The 19,230-nt window shown below is 46.2% G+C and overlaps 2 long non-coding RNA genes across 3 annotated transcripts in view; one reads left to right on the forward strand and one right to left on the reverse strand.

Annotated features, from left to right (window-relative positions):
* Positions 1–18,133, forward strand: part of LOC140642979 (uncharacterized) — a 32,761-nt gene extending 14,628 nt beyond the window's left edge. Inside the window, exons 2-5 of one of the 2 annotated variants that reach the window (XR_012039363.1) lie at positions 8,912–9,054; positions 13,765–13,941; positions 14,858–14,999; positions 17,020–18,133. This is a non-coding gene — a long non-coding RNA (uncharacterized lncRNA). The remainder of the gene's footprint in view (positions 1–8,911; positions 9,055–13,764; positions 13,942–14,857; positions 15,000–17,019) is intronic. The other variant, XR_012039364.1, reaches the window with a different exon arrangement.
* Positions 3,633–18,710, reverse strand: LOC140642980 (uncharacterized). The gene is made up of 3 exons (XR_012039365.1): positions 18,113–18,710; positions 16,524–16,681; positions 3,633–4,719 (listed from the first exon to the last, which is right to left on the reverse strand). It is a non-coding gene; the product is annotated as an uncharacterized lncRNA (long non-coding RNA).
* Positions 18,711–19,230: the final 520 nt, after the last annotated feature.

The following is a 19,230-nucleotide window of genomic DNA, read 5'->3' on the forward strand; positions in this document are numbered from 1 at the left end:
TTAGTGTGAAGCCCAAGAACTGTAGCATTCATCAGATTACTAATCAGACATGACTCTTCAGAGGATTACAAAATTTTTTTTCTTCAAGGGAATGAAAAGAGAAGATGAAAGGCAAGCTTTCCTAAGGATATTATAAGAGTCAGAAGGGGAGTGGAGAGGAAGAAGAGGATTTAAAGGGATGTGTGTCTTTGTGTGAGTGTCCTACTTGGCCATAGAGTGAGGTAGAGTCAAGCAAGTTACCATTAATTCATTCAGCAAATTTTAATTGAGCATCTAGTATGTGCCAGGCACTGTTTGTATCTCGAGAGCCAAGCAGTGAACAAAGTAGGCCAAGACCTCATCCTCAAGTAACCCACATGTTAGTAAGGGGAGGCAGGGCTCACAGAAATAAATAAATGGAGGGGTACCTGATTGGCTCAGTCAATTAAGCATCTGACTCTTGGTTTCACCTCAGGTCATGATCTTGGAGTCCTGAGATCAAGCCCCGTGTCAGGCTCCCCACTTAGCATGGGGTCTGCTTGAGATTCTCTCTCTCCCTCTCCCTTTGCCCTTCCCTACCACGCACTTGTGTTTGCTCTCTCTCAAGTAAGTAAGTAAATCCTAAAATCAATCAATCAATCAACCAATCAATCAATCTACATGATAATTTCAGGTATGACAAGTGCCGTGATGAAAAATGAAGCAGGATAAGGAGAATGACAGACTCATGTGGCATGCTGGTTTAGGTAGCTTGGTCAAGCAAGTCCTTAATGCTAAAGTTATGTTTGAGCAGAGATCTGAAGGAAATAAAGGTATAAGCCTGCAGGTGTCTAGAGAAAGAATGTTCTAGGTAGTGGGAATATAAGTGCAAAGCGCCTTAGATGGAAACACACTGGTGGACTTAAGGAACAGCTAGGGAGCCAGTGTGGCTGGTGGGGAAGGGGTAAAGGGTGGGACGTGAAGTTGGAACAAACCCCGGCCAGATGGCACAGGGTCTGTACGTGATGAGAAGCAAATGGAGAGAAGTAATAGGATGTGACATATGTTTTAATAGAACCACTCTGGGGGCAACTGGGTGGCTCAGTCAGTTAAACATCTGCCTTCAGCTCAGGTCATGATCCTGGGGTCCTGGGATCAAGCCCCATGTTTGGCTCCCCACTCAATGGGGAGTCTTTTTCTCCCTCTTTCTTTGCCCCTTCCCCTGCAAGCTCTTTCTTTTACAAATAAACAAAATCTTTAAAAAAAATAAATATAAAAGAACCACTCGGGATGCTTGGAAGACAACCAAATATAGTAGGGCAAGAGGGAGGCCGAGAGACCAGTTGGGGGGCTGTGGCAATCATTCAGGCTGGAGACAGTATTGGCTGTCCTCAGGTCACACTGGTGGCCAGGTCCCTGTGGATGGAGCACGCCTCTAAATAGCAATTGGGTGTGAATCTTGAATCTTGTCTTGGGGGTGTACTTTGAGGTGCAGCTCTCTAATTCCCATGTCTGACAGCAAGGAGGAGCTTACCTGGGATAGATATAATTGATTAAGAATATGGGACCGTCAAAGAGCCTCAGGAAAATCCCCAAATGGAATCTAAGACTCAGGCATCTCCTTGTAATTCTTTCTCCTTGTCTAAGGAACAGACAGGAGTTGTGGAAGACCATTAATCTTAAGGAAGGCATGCCAGAGTGCCTGCCTCAGTTTAGTTAGGATGTTTTCCACTTTGAGGAAGAGAAATCCCACTCAAACAAGCTTACACAGTGAAAAAACCCATCTCCCACAACGGGACATCCAGAGGTATTCTGTTTGCTTGCGTATTGTGGTATCAGTAGCTTCATAGGCAGTACCCACTCAGTATGAGGTCTGCTTGAGATTCTCTTCCTTTTCCCCCAACATGTAACTTGTAGTGCACTATGCAATACACTTACTTATCATGTTTGTCAATATTGTCTTTCTTCTTCCATTAGAATTAACCTCCAAGAGGGCAGGGATTGTTGTTTTGTTCACTACATATCCTAAAAGCCTAGAATGGTGCCTGAAACCATGGAGGCACTTGATAAATATTTGTCAAATGAATGAGTAAAAGAATGATATCTTCCTTTGGGTTCCAAACGAGGCAAAAGGAGGGTCATGACGGCCCCAGAGTTTCTTTCCTGGGGCGGTAAGAAAAGAGTCAGGAAACTGCATTTCCTGGAACAGTTTCTCTGTGGCTGCCAAAGGTACAAGGCTGCAAACTGTAAACCATACCCCATGGTTCCCTAAGCACTGAAGGAGGAATGCCGGGTTCAAGATAGTTCCAATGATCTTCAGGCTTAACCAAGTGGCAGATGTCACTTGACAACATATTTGGGAAAGATTAAAGACTGTGTAGTCCCTCTGACTGGTCTCAGACTCTGAACTTTGTGTCTTGACCAGTAGCACCCTGACTTTGGTAGGCTCTACATGCATGGGAAAAAGAAGCACTTAGTGCCATTCCTTTGGGCCATAGAAGTAGTCAGTTCATTTTATTACAGCATCTGCTTATTAAGCCTCCCTTTCCTTGTTCTGCGCACCGTGAAAAGTGCTGGGCGAGGTGAGGGACACAATAACCAGGTTTAGTGAGGGGGCCAGTTTAGTATAGGAGACAAACATATAAATGGGAAATTACATCAAATGTTATAGGTGTGGTATTGGATACATATACCAGGCACAGTTGGAAGAAATGATTGACTCCATGTGGGAGGGAACAGACAAGACTACAGAGAGGCAGGGGATGCTTAAGTTTTGAAGGTGAATAGGAGTTTGCCAGGCAACCACGGAATAGGAGAAGGTACAGTGATGCTCCAGGGAGAGCAAAGAGCAAGAATAAAGATGTGGATGGTAGAAAGTAGAACTAAGATTGGTCATGTATTTCTGGAGTACAAAGTGCTGGGAGGGGACTGCTGGAAAGCTGGATGGAGGCCAGAGTAGCAACGCTTTGCTTAGATAAGGGACTTGGGGCTAATTTTAGTTGATGAGTTTTCATGAGAAGAGTGAGAGGATTCGATTTAGCTCCAACTGGAGTCAAAGGGAACCACTCACACTGAAGGAATAATAAAGCTTGGCCAGTTCCTACACTGCCCACCAGGTGGAGGAAGTGGGCCAGAACAGCTTGGTTGCTGGAGCGGGTGGGGGTGGGGAGGAGTTGGAGAAAGGGTGGGACAGGAGAAACCACAGGTAAGGGACTGTTTTTTTAAGGAGCAGGAAGCTTCTCAATCAGGTGCTCCTAACTCTGGAAATAACTGTATTGATTTTTTAAAATTCTCTAGAGAAAACCGGAAGTAACCTAAACATCCACATACAGAGGACCTGGGAAATATCACAAAGCATTCATATACTGGATTACTGAGAAGCCATTTAATGGAATGGGGTGGCTTCATGTGCACCTACGTGAAAAAAGTGAAAAAAGCGAATGGGAGAATAGCGCATAATATGATCCCTGCTGTGCAAATGTCTAGAAAGAGGATGACAAAATTGATATTAGTGGTAATTTCAAGAGAGAGAATTTCGGGGCTATTGATTGTGTGTGTGTGTGTATTTAGCCATTTTATTGAGGTATAATTGACATACAATAGCTGCGCATATTTAAAATATACAATTTAACACGTTTTGGCATACATGTACCCTATGAAGCCGTCACCACAGTCCCAACGAATATATTCATTGTCTTCAAAAGTTTCCTCCCATCCCCTCCCTATCACCCTTCCCTGTCCCCTATCTCAGGCAACCATTGATCTACTTTCTGTCATGAAAAGTTTGCATTTCCCAGAATTTTACATAAATGGAATCGTGTAATATGTCTTATTTTTGGTCTTGCTTCTTTCATTGAAGCACAATTAGAGATTCATCCACGTTGCTAAGAATATCAATAATTGATTCCTTTTAATTGCAGAATAGCATCACAATTGTATGGATGTATCACAATTTGCTTATCATTCATCTGGTGATGGACATTTGGATTGTGAATAGTTTTGGGCTATTCCCCCAAAAACAAAACAAAATAAAACTGCTAGGAACATTTGTGCACCAGTCTTTGTGTTTGCATATGCTTTCATTTCTCTTGTGTAAATACTTGAGAGTGGAATGTTTAGATCATATGAAAGGTGTAACTTTTTAAGAACCTGCAAAGTTGGTTTTCAAACTGGTTGTACCATCTTATATCCCACTAGCACTGTATGAACATTTCCATTTGTCTATATCCTTGCCAGTATCTGGCATGATCAGACTTCTAAATTTTAGCTCTTCTAATGGGTGACTTAAATTTTCATTTCTTTAATGATTAACAATGTACATTTTTCATGTACTTATTTGCCATTTGTAGATCTCTTTTGGTGAAGTGTTTATTCAAATTTTTGTGGACTATTGACATTTATATTTCACTTTATACTTCATAAAGTTTTAAATTTTACAGGGAGCCTATATCTCTTTCATTATGAAAAAAACTAATTTAAAACATCTCAACCCAGAGTACAGCAATAATTACGATTTGAACTTTAAACTTAATAGTAGTATATTATACTAGGGTAAAGTCAAATCCTTATTATGTCTTTAAAAGATGATACATTTGGTTTCCAGTTTCAAATTATTAGGAAAAGACCTCAAAACCATTATGATTCTTATTTCCACTTACTAATGCATTTGAGAGATACCATGAGTTTAGCCTCCAATGAACCTGGCTTCAAACTCCAGGCCTTCTGCTTATCAGCTGGGTGATCTTGGGCAAATTCTCAGAGCTTCAATTAAAAAAAAAATAACATGTCACTTATCTCATAAGTTCATTTTGAGGATTAAATCTGGTATATTTAGCACAATAACTAGCATGTAAAATGTGTTCCACAAATTAGAACTTCTATGGCAAGCAGCTTGAGTATCTTGACAACCAGTTGTTCTATGCTCAGAATTCAAGCTAAGGCTAAAATAAAGCACAGTCACAGTATTTTGTAAAGGAACTGTTGAAACCAGTGTCAAGAGAGGCAACATCCTTTGTGATAACAGAGATCACCAGCCCTCCCCGCGATCCCTGTTTATTTTTAAAAGAATCTGAAAGAGCTCTGGTTTGTATTTGGTTGTGAAAGGGGGGAGGGAGAACAGGAAACAGGAAACTTAGGTTGAAAATGGACTTGATTGAACATTCAGCACATGTTGACTTGCTTTGGAGAGGCTTCAATATCCTCTGTTGTTCAACCCCCCAGATGGTCTTAGAGACGCTCATGGTACCCTGCATGTGGTGCAGAGTTAAAGGGCTGCATGTTCCACATTGGAGTTATGGTCAAGTTAGGGTTATTGAGTTAGTGTCAGTCATAAATTACTGTATATTGTGTAATGCAATGGAAAGAAACTTGGCAGCCACAGCTGAAGAGAAGCTTTTGGAAGGGAAATGAGAGGAATACCAGCTGAACTAATGGTGGCTAGAGAAAGGAACTCAGAACTTGAGACTCCTGCATGTCTGGCCTTGCATCTCTAAGAGGCCCAAATTTATAGGCTGCTCTATCCCCTTGAGCCCCATGACTCTTTGCCTCCTCCTCTGTTAATAGCACCAATGGTCTGCTCTGGCAGCTACCTGTTCTGTAAACTACGTATTCTTAAGGAACTTATTAATCAAGTTCTTCAAGATTATTGCTTGTGTGTTTTTCCAAATTTGCATATCTTCAGCATCTGGCACAAAGCACGTTCTCAATTAATTGTATATATTTAAGTGTAATAGAGGAAGATAAAATGTTTGCTGTCCACCAACACAACAGTCCAAGAAGAATGGATTAGTTTTCCGTGAAAGGTCCTATCGACCAGCTGGGCACCTGGAAAGGTCAGGAGCTGAGTCTGGAGGTTGGGGCCTCAATGAACAGGATAGCTGTGCATTACAGAGAGAAGAGTTGGGAGTAGGATGCAGGCTGAGGGTGGGGTAGGAAAGCACTAGGGAGGCAGGGAAGGAGGGAGGGAGAGGATTAAATGAGATAGTCATAGAGCAAAGCAGCCAATAAATAATGCTTCTCAGGGCCTGGTAGCCAAAGGGTTTGTTTTGTTTTGTTTTCTCAGGGATATTTAATATTCACGTTGAAGTTGTTTGAGTTTCAATGGTGTAAACCTCTCTTTGCCCTCCAATATCCTTGATAAAGTGTACCTGGTCGGATGGCCTTGTTGTGTGGGTTCATTGTAAAAACCAAGGGAGGGGCTGATTTTCTATCTGGGTCAAGGGCAGAAAAGTGAGACTGTTTCCTGAATGAACTGGGTCAGTGGAACCAAGAGTTGGAGGCAGCTGCAGCCATGACAAAGTAAGCTTATGAAAGTAAGAGGAAATCTTGGGGAAGGCTTTCCAACTTCCCTTAGGACATGAATTTGGGAGTCCTGGCTTGGTTTCTCTTATGGTGCAGAGAGATCATGGCTGAAGTGTACTGTGCAAGTGAGGAAGAAAAGAACCAGAGTGAGGAGAAGGTGCCCTTCCTTCCCTTAGGCTTTCTGATCTATCTGAGGGTGTAACTGCTAGCCACGAAAAGATCGCCAACAGTGCAGGACAGCCTATGACCTTGTGGGAGTCAACGTCAGGGTTAAGAGTTTAGGCACAGGAAGCAGAAGTTTCTCACAAAACAGGTAGGCCTTGAATTGGCCTTGAGGGATGAATCTCCAGCTTAGAAAAGTTTAATATCTGTATTTATATATAGCTATATGTAAAATATTTACCTATTTTCTTCTCTTATTGAGGAGAGTGGAGTGGACATCAAACAGACCAGGCTCTAAACCCTGGCTATCTGCTGTGTGACTTGGGGTGAGATACTTAAGTTATCTGAGCCTTGATTTCTCCATTCGTAAATTGGAGTAAATGAAAGTACCCACCTTGGGGGGTCGCAGGGAGATTTAAGTAAGATAATCTGTGCAAAGTTCTCTGGATAGGGCCTGGCGTAAGACAAACACTGAGCAACACTCACTAAGTCATATCCATTTTTATGTAAGATGGTTGAACACAGCTTGGAAAATACAGAGAAAAGCAGAACTAAAAGCCTTCAGTAGTTTCACCACCCAAACCAGAAAACCACAGTTAAAACCTGGGACCATACTTTTGTAGTTTTTTATTGGTGCAGAGCATGGTTTGACCTTTTTTCTTTCTGGGATTGCCATTCTGAATATAAAAGTTAAATCTTAATTTTTACTTAGTTAACATATGATTTTTTTCTGTCTTATTATAATCCCTTCAAAACATTTTTTGATGACTGTGATACATTATAATGTTGTATTATAATTCACTTAGTCATTCTCTTATGGTTAGACATTTGTGTGGATCCCAGGCTTTTCTCCCCCTCCTCCCTATTCTGAATACAAGTCAGTATATAAACCCTTTCTTTTGTTTTATATTATTTCATTTTTTTAAAAGATTCTATTTGTTTATTCATGAGAGACACAGAGGGAGAGAGAGGCAGAGACACAGGCAGAGGGAGAAGCAGGCTCCCTGCGGGGAGCCTAATAGGGAACTTGATCCCAGGACCCCAGGATCACACCCTGAACCTGAGGCAGATGCTCAACCACTGAGCCACCCAGGTGCTCCTGTTTTGTATTATTTCTTTAGAAATGATTCTTAGACATAAGATCACTCATGTAGCCTTAAGGTATCAACAGTTGTGATCCTCCCACTTACTGTCAAAAGAATCCTGCGGACACCTGGAGGAGGGGCTTTCCTCTGTGGCCTCTTCCCTTGGATCCTTCTTTTTTGCCTCTTTTCTACGATGGGGCATGGGATAACCAGAGGCATGGGAACATTGTTGGATCATCTTTGCCAGTGGGCAGAGGCACCAGGCAGAAAGAAGTCTGGAGGTGGGTGTAGTGTCTCTTGTTTCGGCCAATCTGTTGAATGTAGTCTGAGAGAAAAGCTGACCCAGAGCGTGGACGCCTGGAAGAGGTCTGGGCATACTGTATATTTTTTTTTACTCTCTTTTCTCCCCAGTGGCAAGCAGGCTTGGGACGACACACTGCACCCCCTCCTGCCGGGGCTTCTGGCTAGGTTCAGAGGCAAACATATTTTCTCTTGGGATCTCTTTCTCTGTGGCTGCATCTCATCCAGCATGGATGGATATGCACCATGTCACCTTTCCTTGCAAAATAACTTACCCAATATCCAGGTCAGTGGAAAAGGCTGCTCTCCTAAGTGTCCAGCTATGATCCTTGCAGAACAGCTTCATGCATAGCCTAAAGCCCAGTTAAAAATAAAACTCCCTGTGGCTTTGGTCTCTCTTGGGGACCACCTGGGGAGGGTTTTTCATTTATAAACTGGAGATAAAAGTCTCAGGTAGGATTTGGGTCTCAGCAACCCTGGCTGCATTGTCCAACATTCTCTGAATTGCTAGTGACAGAAATCCAGTACAGGTACCTTAAGGAAAGTGGTGTGCTGGTAAGTGTTTAACAACTGGCTCTTTGGGGGGGAGAGGGTGTTGGGGGCAAGGGTAAAAGCCCTGATTTGCAATGTTTTCAGATTTCCTTGGGCTAGAAACTGAGGCTATAGAGTAGGTATCTCTATCAGGGCTAATTTCAAGCTCCAACTGGTTAACACCCAGTTCCTGAGAAGGTCACAACAGGTTTTCACAAACCAGAAGGAGCCTAGTCTGGTACACTCAGGGTGGAAGAGACAATCAGCTCAGGTCATCAACTACACACAGAAAATGACCTCAGGGGGATCTCTGGGTGGCTCAGTGGTTTGGCGCCTGCCTTTGGCCTAGGGCACGGTCTTGGAGTCCCGGGATCGAGTCCCGCATCAGGTTCCTTCCATGGAGCCTGCTTCTCCCTCTGCCTATGTCTCTGCCTCTCTTTCTCTGTGTCTCTCATGAATAAATAAATAAAATCTTGGAAAAAAGAAAAGAAAATGACCGCGGGAATGATGGGGATCAGGGAGTCTAATGCCAACAGGATTCTCTGCAAAACAACTTTTTTTTTTTTCTATTACAGATATACTCTCTCCATGTTTTCAAGAGACACAACTACTGGCAGTTTCTAGAATCCTGTCCTTCACTGATTCACAACCAGAGAAAAAAGGGGGCTTCTCTTCCAGACAGGGCTGGTTTGAAGAAGCCCAGTGAAGGTTGACCAGGGTAGGCATGTTGTTTGAGAATTGTGGGTTCTGTTAGAAGGGGGGGTTCAGTTGCTGGGCACACAAAACCAATAATTCCCATTACACTAACCATCTGGATACCATTGGAACCTGGCTCCTATTTCTACTAGCCTTCAAAGTGGCTGAATCAATGATAGCATGAAGAAGCTGTTTCACCCTACCTGCCTTACCATTATATTTTATAATTTTTTAAATTTATTTTTATTTATTTATTTTAAAGATTTTATTTACTTATTCATCACACACACACACACACACACACACACACACATAGAGAGAGGCAGAGACACAGGCAGAGGGAGAAGGCTCCATGCAGGGAGCCTGATGTGGGACTTGATCCTGGGGCTCCAGGATCACGCCCTGGGCTGAAGGCGGCACTAAACCCCTGAGCCACCCGGGCTGCCCTATAAATTTTTTTTTTTTTTTTAAATCTCAGCTCATTTCTTAGATACAAATAAGAACCCATCAGGTCTTTTCTCCCTTCTTCTTCTTGAATGAGCCTTTGGCCCTGCTTCATAGCCTTTGGGATGAACAGATGCAAGACATTTCCAGAGAAAACATGCAAATATATGTCAGGATGAGAAATGAAAAGAAGTTCAAGTGTCTGTTAGTTTCAGAGGTTTCAGACACCTTCAGAGAGGCTGTACCTTTTTGGATAGGAACCCTCCTTTCTTAGAGAAATGGAAAGAAGCTTTGAACAACACAAAGGCCTTGCCTTCATAAGCTTGGCAGAGGCAAAATCTGACTTTACTCTAGGCCTTTTCGGCTCAGTAGCAAAGAGAATCCCAGGTCCTGGGCCGCTTAGCTTGTAAACCAAGCACAGCTATTGTGAAAATCATGCAGGCAGAGTCACTTTTATGAAAGAAAATTCTCACGCAAATCTGTTTACAGAGCAAAGAATCTTTCTCCAGAATGGAAAATGCCATTACTTCTCAGAAGATCCACCTGCCTTAATTTCATGTCATTGGTATTAATTCAGCAGTTTGACAAATATTTATTGATATCACTTCTGTTTGACAAGTACTTTGGAACTGGCCTCTACACCGTATTGAAAACTGGTTTTCTGTGCCGACCTGCATACAAGTTGACACCAAATATTTATTTTTTGGGTGCTAATCTTCAGTCCTTGGAGGAATGCTAATGAGAATGCTAATCCGTATTCTTTGGAGGTCACTCATCCAAGGCACAGGATGAGTGGACAGGGAGAGGAGTTTGGAATCAGAAGCATGTGTCTCACACCTGGACTCTCGATGGGGACAAGCTGTGTGACTTTAAGACAATGGCTAAAACACCCTGGGCCCATGCCTTACTTTTCTCTAAAATGAGAATGTCTTCCTTACTCTTAAGGTAGTGTTCTCTTTCTGGGAGAGCAGATGTGGTGGGTGGAAAGAAGACACACCTTATTTATTTTAGAAGAGAGAAACTTGCATGGTATCAGAGAAGAAAGAGAAAGAGGCCAGCCTGCCCATGGGGAGGGTGTGTTTGGGAACAAGAGGTGACCCTGGGTCAGTGGAGGAAGGGCCTTGCTGCTTGGTATACGGGTCACACACCAAAAGCCCAGGCTTTGAGATGTGGTCTTGGAAGTCTCTGCATGGTGGAGGGGCTTGAGCAGCGGGGTGGGAGATGAGTACGCCAACAGTCACGGAGCAACGGAGTTGAAAGCTTTCTCTGAGTGCTTGTCCTTGCCTTCGCTTCTGACAAATAGGTCAAAAGAAGGGTGCTATTTCTTACATTTGAAGAACAACAGGACCTAGGCTTATTGGAGCAAGAGGGCCTTAAGTCATTAAAGATCTGCCTAAGAGACTTAATATCTCCTGGCAGACAGAGGTTCAGAGAGGAGTTCATTAGTTTCTTACTGACTCAATCTCTTCCACAGGCTGGACAGATCTCCTGAATTACTGTGATAATCACTGTGTTTGAAAGCTTCCTGATGAGCACCTAGTGGCCTCACTCTCATCCACCCCTTTCTAGGGGAAATCTTGTCCCAGGCTGAGCTGGGTTGTAAACAGCAGGACCCTAGTTCTGCCTGCTGGGTCCCAGGTAACAGCCCAAAGCTGATAAGCCCAGCACATGCTGCTCCCCTCTGGGGGTCCCTATGAAATGAAGGTGCCTAGGACTGATCAGAATTCACAGGATCTGAACTGCTGGACTCCCCTCTTTACATTTTTGAAGGTTGAGGGGAATTCAATCAGAGCAATATAGTACTGCATTTACATACAATTCTGGTATCATTTTGGGACCTAAGATTTTCAGAGCGAAAGGCCAATGCAAGGAAACAGTAAGTCTCCAGTGCAGTTAAACATCGAGAGATAACCAGATGTTAATGGTTAGGGACCCAGCCTACACAGGTCAGCGAGATTCAGTTCACCAGGCAGTTACTGAGCTCTTACTAGGCACGGGATCTTGGGCTGGATACTGGTGGAGGTGGTGGTGGTGGGAGAATGCAGAGATAACAGTGGTAATGACAATGAGGAAAACAGTAGCATGTGCTGAGCGCTGACTGTGTGCCAGGCATTGTGCTCATTTGTTTATTCCCTATGTAGTAGGAGCTCCATAAACACTTGGTGAACTACTCACTCGTCTCAGCTACACTGGCCTTCCCTCTGCTCCTCAGATGCACCTCAGGGCCTTTGCATTCATTCTTTTTTCTACCTGGAAGGCTCTTTTTCCAGATATTTGCATGGCAAGCTCCCATACCTCCTTGAGGTCTTTACTCCAATGTCACCCTCTCAGTGAGGTCTCCTTGACCATCTAAGCTAAAATAGCAATCCCAATCCCAAAGCCTTCCTTTCCCTTAGCACAGTCTAACATACTGACGTGCTATAGCCTGGTGTCCCTTGCTGGTATGAGAGCTCCACAAGACAGGGATTTTGAACTGCTTGTTCATTGCTGTAGCCCCCTTGCCTAGGTCAGACGCTCAGATTTGTTCAATGTGTGAATCAAGTGAAAATCATACTTTCTGGGTCAGTTGCCCATGCAACAATAAGCTCTAAGGATAGCACGGTGAGCGCGGTGAAATGAAGCCCAAGAGGTTTTGCCCTCTAGAGATCCGTGGCCTGGCGGTTTTGCCCTCTAGAGATCCGTGGATATTACCCTAATTACATAATGATCTCCCTTCTGCTGAAACAGAGCATGCTGGGTGCTTTACTGATACTTCTTTCACTGAAATCTTACCACAGTTCTAGGCCATTGGTGGTACTGTAAGACAAAGTTTATGGATGCTATTTTAGTTTTTTCTAGTGCTGAAAATATCCAGCAAGGCTCTGAACTATAGAGGGGCTGGCTTTATTTAGTTGGCACACATTAATGGTAATTATGTATATGAAGCTTACAGTTATCCTGGTCTCTTTTGTATTTGTTATCTCCCATGAATCCTGCAAAGTATCTATCCATATTCCTCTATAAATGAAGAAACTGAGGACCAGAGAAGTTAGATATATATTTTAAAAGATTTTATTTATTTATTCATGAGAGACACAGAAAGAGAGAGAGGCAGAGACACAGGCGAGGGAGAAGCAGGCTCCATGCAGGGAGCCCGATGTGGGACTCGATCCTGGGACTCCAGGATTACGCCCTGGGCCAAAGGTGGTGCTAAACCACTAAGCCACCCAAGGATCCCCAAGAAGTTAGATATCTTTCCAGAACCACACAGCCTAGTAAGTCTTCCAGATAGGACCAAATCCAGTCCGTATCCTTACCACTCTCATTCTGAAGAGGCACTCAAATGATGGAGGGACTGAAGAGGTGAGGGCACAGGTGGTCAGGGACTAGATTTTTCTGGAAGGAGGCTGCTGGGGCTGGGGAGAAGAGCTTGAATGAACAAAGAGCAAAGGCTTGCAGGTGGCTGTGGGGCAGGGGGGGTGTATTCCCACACCCTCATCACACACACACACACACACACACACACCTGGTCATTGTGCTCTGACTGTGATAAAGAGGTGTGGGCGATTTCTTGAGCAGAGCTGGGGCAGGAGTGAAAATGCTCTTGGTGGAGCAGGATTTTTACAGCAACTTCTCTATCCCATTCACTAAACCATGCACCTCTTGTGTTTATTTGGTTAAATTAGCAACACGTTTGTTACATGCTATCTGAACCTATCATAAAACATTGCATTTCCACATTTTACCCACTTCTACTAAACGTTCAAAACTTTGAGACTTTCCTAATAATCTATCACCTAAAGAGTGCGTACTCTGACAGTGAGGGATGCTGAAAATCAAAGAGTATTGTATGTCACATACTGTTGTATCCACGTAATTATCCATCCATCCATCCATCCATCCATCCATCCATCCATCCATCCATCATGTTTTGAGTGCCTCCCACAATCTGGGCAAACTGCCTAGCACTAGGGATAAGAAAAGGAGTCGATCAGTCTTTAGCCGCAAAGGTCTAGTGTAGATGACAGTACATGAACAGGCAATCACAATACACCCTGGTAGATGCTATGATCGTGGGGGTTGCGACAGCACCAGGGAGGGACATCTTATCCAGGTTGGGGTGGGGGCATGAAAAGGGTCAAGGAAGCTGAATTACTTAGAGAATATGGCAAATTAGGGCAACTGAAGGAAGGCTACACTGAGTAGGAAGGGATTTGAGGGAGAAATGAAGCTAGGGAGAGAAGCAGGGGTCAGATTGTGAAAATTTTTAAAATATATACATTTCTTCTATTTTTAAATTTTCCTATAGCACACCCAAGGAGTGAAACGTGTCCACCAGAAGCATGATGAGAGGGAGCAGTTGTAGAGGTGAATTGCCAGTGTCAGGGTGAGAGATAGCCCTGTCCTTCCTGTTTGAGACTCATGATGCTCATTAAACCTCTAGATTTTATCAGAAGGCCTTGGATAAATTATCCCATCAGACTAGGTTTGTTTTCTTACCTGTCTATACACTCATGTGCTAATTGGGAGTGTGAGCACTCAGATCCTAACTCCCTAGATTCTAGTCTTGACTCCTACCATTCTCAAGTTGTATCATCTTGTACAAGTTGTCTACTCTTGCTTATAAACTGGATCAGTACTACTGTGGTGCCTCCATTAAAAGCTCATTGAGGATGGAAGTAATCATCCTCTTGGTCATCCCCATCCCCATCATCATCGCCATCATTCCCAGTATCATGATGATGATACTGAAATTCTAGGTCATTCTTCACTGAGGGTCCTACCCTCACTGCCCTCCTGCCCCCCACCTTGTGGTCTTCTTATGAGAGGGAAGGCCCTATGTAGAGGGATTTCATTCATGTGAAATTCATAACATTTACTGAGCTCCTACTATGTGCCAGACATGATGTTCTAGGTGCTAGGGAATACAAGAGTGAGCTAAATAAAGTTTCCAGGCATGCAACTTACTAATGAGAAGAGACAGATAATAATAATTAAATAAGCAAATACATAGTTTGTTAGAGAAAAATGAAGCAGAAGAGACAGTGTCTCGGCTTGTGCAGTTGTTATCTTCTATGAGATGGTCAAGGATGAGCTCACCTAAAGGTGACAATTGAAATGAGGATGTGGAGGACCTGGGGGTGAAGTTCATCGAACACAGAAATTACGAAAGGCCAGAGGTGGGACATACCTGATGTATTGAGGAGCAATAAGGAGGTTGGTGTGGCTGCATGTCAGTGATCTAGGGGGTAAGAGGGGCTAGCATCAGAGAGGCAGCAGCAGGCCATATCATGGGGCCTGTGGAGATCATTGTAAAAACTTTGCCTTTGACTCCATCTGACTTGAAAAGTCACTGGGGGGTTTTAGAGAGAAGTGTGACATGACGTGCCTTAACTTTTTAGGGACTGCTCTGGCTTTTGGATTGAAGACAGACCACAGGGAGCAAGTCACTTAGCAGGGAGGCCAGTGTGAGCTGGCAGTGACTTGGAGCGGTGGCAGTGGTGCAGATGGCTAGAAATGGGAAGTACTGGATAGATTTTGCAGGTAAAGCCCACAGGGTTTGCTAATACGTGCATTGGTCGTGGGGGTGGGTTGGGGATGGGTAAGAGAAAACACAGAGTCTAGGAGGCTTCCTGAACAACTGGATGGATGTTACTGTTGGAATGGGCAGACCAAGAGGAGCAGCGGTGGAGGAGAAAATCACTTGAATGTTCACATTGCTTCTGCAAGGGAAGTACCTTGGCTATGTTCCATAAAAACTGGGGCTGAGTGAGGGGAAGCTCGTGGTTTATAAGCCACATATGGTGCTGTGAGCTCTGAGAAAGGAATCCCCTACTGCACAGAGAGGCAGTATTTGGAGTTGGGGAGGTCCCGGGGGAGGGAACCACTGAGACTGTGCCCCAGCACTCCAGAGCCAAATACAAAGAAGGCCCCCACTTCTAACATACACCCTGTTTGCTGGGCATTTGGGACCATGTCTTGGCCTCTGAGGGGGTCAACCTGGCACTGAGAAGCAATCAATAGTAAGTAATAGGGGCTTTCTTAGGCACTCCAACAGAAATACAGAAACCCAGAAGGGCTGCAGGCCTACAAATCTCTTTCTTATAATTTATGTTCTGCACAGACTGAGCATGTTAAGAAGTGTCTTCACACAAGCTGAGGGAGAGGAAGAGATGTCTCCAGCTCTTCCTCTTTTCCACCCACATTTCCTGACCATCTAATACACTTGAGGGGGGGAAGAGGAGGACAAGGGATAGAGGTGAAAAAAATCAGGGGGAAAAGCAGGGAAACCTCCTGCCCATGCATGCAGTGCTGACTGAGATGATGGGCTAGAGGAATGGAAATCCCCCAGCACCACTGCTGCCTTCCTGGCCTAGAGGATGTACCTCCTAGACCAGGCACCCAAGCCCCCTTGGGGTAGCCAAACTCCACAGTGGAACCACGCTTCAGAGGAAACACTGCCCGCTTTCTCAGGTAAAACACATCAGAGCCTGTGGTCTCTAAGCCACATATGGTGCCGGGAGTGCCAAGAAACAATGATGAAAGAAAATGGTTGAAATCTAGACATAGAAGCTCTGTGCCGCTCTGCTTTTGCTCGGAGACTTGGCAAGTTATATTAGCTGCCCGCTATTCATTGAGCCCTGCTCTGTGCCCTGTATCCTGCACTGTCTCTAGGTGAGGTAGTTCTTATCACCCACCTCTCACAGATGAAGACACAGAGGTTCAGAGAGGTCACACTCTCCAGTCCATCACTGGAAGCTAAATTTGAACCCACAGAGGTCTATTTTGGAGGCTGGGTCTTAACCATTAGACTTCACAACCTCCCAGAGGAAAGGGTCAAGAGGGAAACGCTGAATATGGCAACACTCCCCTCCCCCACCTGTTGTTCTCCCCATGCTCAGCAGAGGCAGAAAATTGAGAAACCTTCCATGCTTTCTGGCCTAAGGTCTGTATCAACTTTAAAAAAACGTTAAGGTTTAATTATTTCAGATACCAGGGGTGACAATTTTTCTCTAGGAAATAGATTAATAGAAAAAGAAAGGTCTTTAGAGATGCAGAAGAGCTGACCTTGAACTCCAGAGAAAGTGCACTCCTCAAAGGTCACAGGTTGGTGGCAAATCCTTAGTTAAAAGGGCAGTGCTCTTGCCTCCCAGGTCGGAGTGTCAGGGGGCTCGGTTGGGGGCAAAGCTGCATTGCAGGTTATCACTGCCTTGACAGATGACTGCCTGCAGGAGGATGACACAAGCTGAACTCGGCCAGACAGTTTTTAAACAAGGCTCTTCTAGCACCTTCTGATGAGTTAGTCTCTGCCATCTCCTCCCCCGCCCCCCCCCCCCCCAGGTCTGTGTTCTTTTGAACTAGAAGATTCCTAATATTTCTCCTTGTATTTAGCTGGAGTGGATCCTCCTCTCTGTCTGGGGCAGACGGTTGTATTTCTAGTTCAGAACCTGCTGTAATTGACTCTGGCCTCCCACACTAAAGTGACTCTTCTGCCTGCCTGGTGGCTTCTACCGACTTCTGTGACCTGGACCCATTCCACCCAGTTCATCTTTTTCTTCCCTAGGTCGTGACATGTACTACTTCTTGTCAGACTGGAGTCCTGGGCTCACCCTATTTCTGCCACAGAAATATCCTCCCTGCTCTCCTCCTGTGCAAACCCATTCTTCAAGACGTTGCTCAGACCTTCATGCCCCAGATTTCCCCATGCACTACAGCCCTGTGATGTGCTTGCCAAGCTCCCTTTGCATTTATTTTCTCAAGTACATAATTTGGCCCTCAACATGGTTTCTGCACATTCCTCTAAATGTAACACAGACCCCGGAAGGCAGACCCCACGTGTTTATTGGTTCACTAGAGATTTTTAAAAGCACCTTATATGGTGAGATACAAAGAGAAATTTAAGTGATGGTTGCTTCTTGTCCTTAGAGGAGGAGGCTAGTACTTCATAGACATCTGTCTGGCCCTCAGTGGACCCTTCACAAAGGTTTGTTATATTGAACTAACATATAGGATGCCCCTTACTGCAACCATCTGCTGTCTCTAAGTGTCATGAGAGGTGGTAATATAGGGAAGGCATCATGACAGAAGAGGTGTTTGAACTGGGCCTTAAGGACAAGGAGTTATTTTAAAAACAGAATTGGCAGAAGAAGGAGCGTTCCTGCAGCCCACTGTCAGGCACACACTGCCAGGCACCGCACATTAGGTTCAGGGGGAAGCACTGGAATCCCTGGGCGGCACCAACTAGCCTTAGTGGGAGTGTGCAGCTGCTCAGCTTCCCTGCCCTCTCTCCTTTCCTGCCCACTCCAATCGCGGTTCAAGTCATAGCTGTGTGACCTGGAGCCAATTAGTTGGGGTGGGGGCTCATGTTCCTTCCAGTAAAATGGGTAAAATAATCCTGCCTTCCAAGGTTTTTGTGAGGTTTGAAGAACATAGAACATATTTAAGTTGCTAAATGCAGAGCATGGCGATCTATTTCCTTCTGCCCTAGTAGGGGTGACACCCCACTGCGCGTCCCTCTCCCTGTGACCCCGCAGGTCTCCCAGCACACAGCACCGACCTTCCGGAGGGGCTGGGGCCAGACTGCAAGGCCCCTAAAGAGAAAGTGGGGCTGAAAGAGCTTCAGAAAAAAAAGTAAACAGCATTGACAGTGGACTGACCGGGCTAAGGGGGATGCTCAATAAATGTGTTTCCTTGAATAGATTTTCCGCAGCCAGAGAATCTTTGCTGACTCTCCCTCAACAGGCCTCCCGGAGCCAACTGAGTTCTCGACAGCTCGGTCTGCCTCCGCCTTCAAACCCCAGGAAAGAGTCAGGGCCCAACTCCGGCCAGCTTGGGGGTGGGGTGGGATTTCCCCAAGTCCCAGGAGGAAAGATGTGGGGGTGGTCCGGCTCCCACCTCCTTACCCCACTCCCAGGGGCAGGGCTCTTGGGCGCCCCCCCCATCTTCTCGCTCTCAATAGATCAAAAGGAGGGGGACTCGAATTTGGCCGACAGCAAAAGCTCAACCCCAGCTCTCCTCCCTCAGAGGCGCCCGGCCACCCCCACTCGGCCACCCCCACTCGTAGCCGGCTCGGTCGCCAGCTCCGGCCCCCACCGACCCGGCTCTGCGCCCCTCCCCGTGGCCACCTCGACTCCGGGCCAGCTGCCCTCCCTACTTCGGGCGCCTCCTGCTCCCTCCCACTCGGCCACTTCAGACGCCTGCCCCTGCCTCGTAGATCCCCCTGGGACACCCTCCTCGCCACCTCGGGGCCGTGGACCCGCTGGGACGCCCTCCCCCAACCTCCCCCCACCTCCCCCCCACCCCAGCTGTCTCAGACCGCACTCGGCCACCACCTTCCACTGGGCTCCCCCCACCCCCGCCTCTAGGCCCCGCGGCCCCCGCTAGGACACCCCCCGTCCCCCCGGGCCCCGCTGGGACGCCCTCCCCCCGCTGGGACACCCCCGGGACACCCCCCCCGGGCCCCCGCTGGGACACCACCCCCGTCCCCCCCCCCCAGGCCCCGCTGGGACGCCCTCCCCCCGCTGGGACACCACCCCCGTTCCCCCCCCCCGGCCCCGCTGGGACGCCCTCCCCCCGCTGGGACCCCCCCCGGGACACCCCACCCCCCGGGCCCCGCGGCCCCCGCTGGGACACCACCCCCGTCTCCCCCCCTCTCCCCCCCGGGCCCCCGCTGGGACGCCCTCCCCCCGCTGGGACACCACCCCCGTCCCCCCCCCCCCGGGCCCCGCTGGGACACCCTCCCCCCGCTGGGACACCCCCCCCCGGGACCCCCCCC

The sequence above is a fragment of the Canis lupus genome, chromosome 11 (genome assembly GCF_048164855.1).
Source record: "Canis lupus baileyi chromosome 11, mCanLup2.hap1, whole genome shotgun sequence".
Classification (NCBI taxonomy): Eukaryota; Metazoa; Chordata; class Mammalia; order Carnivora; family Canidae; genus Canis; species Canis lupus.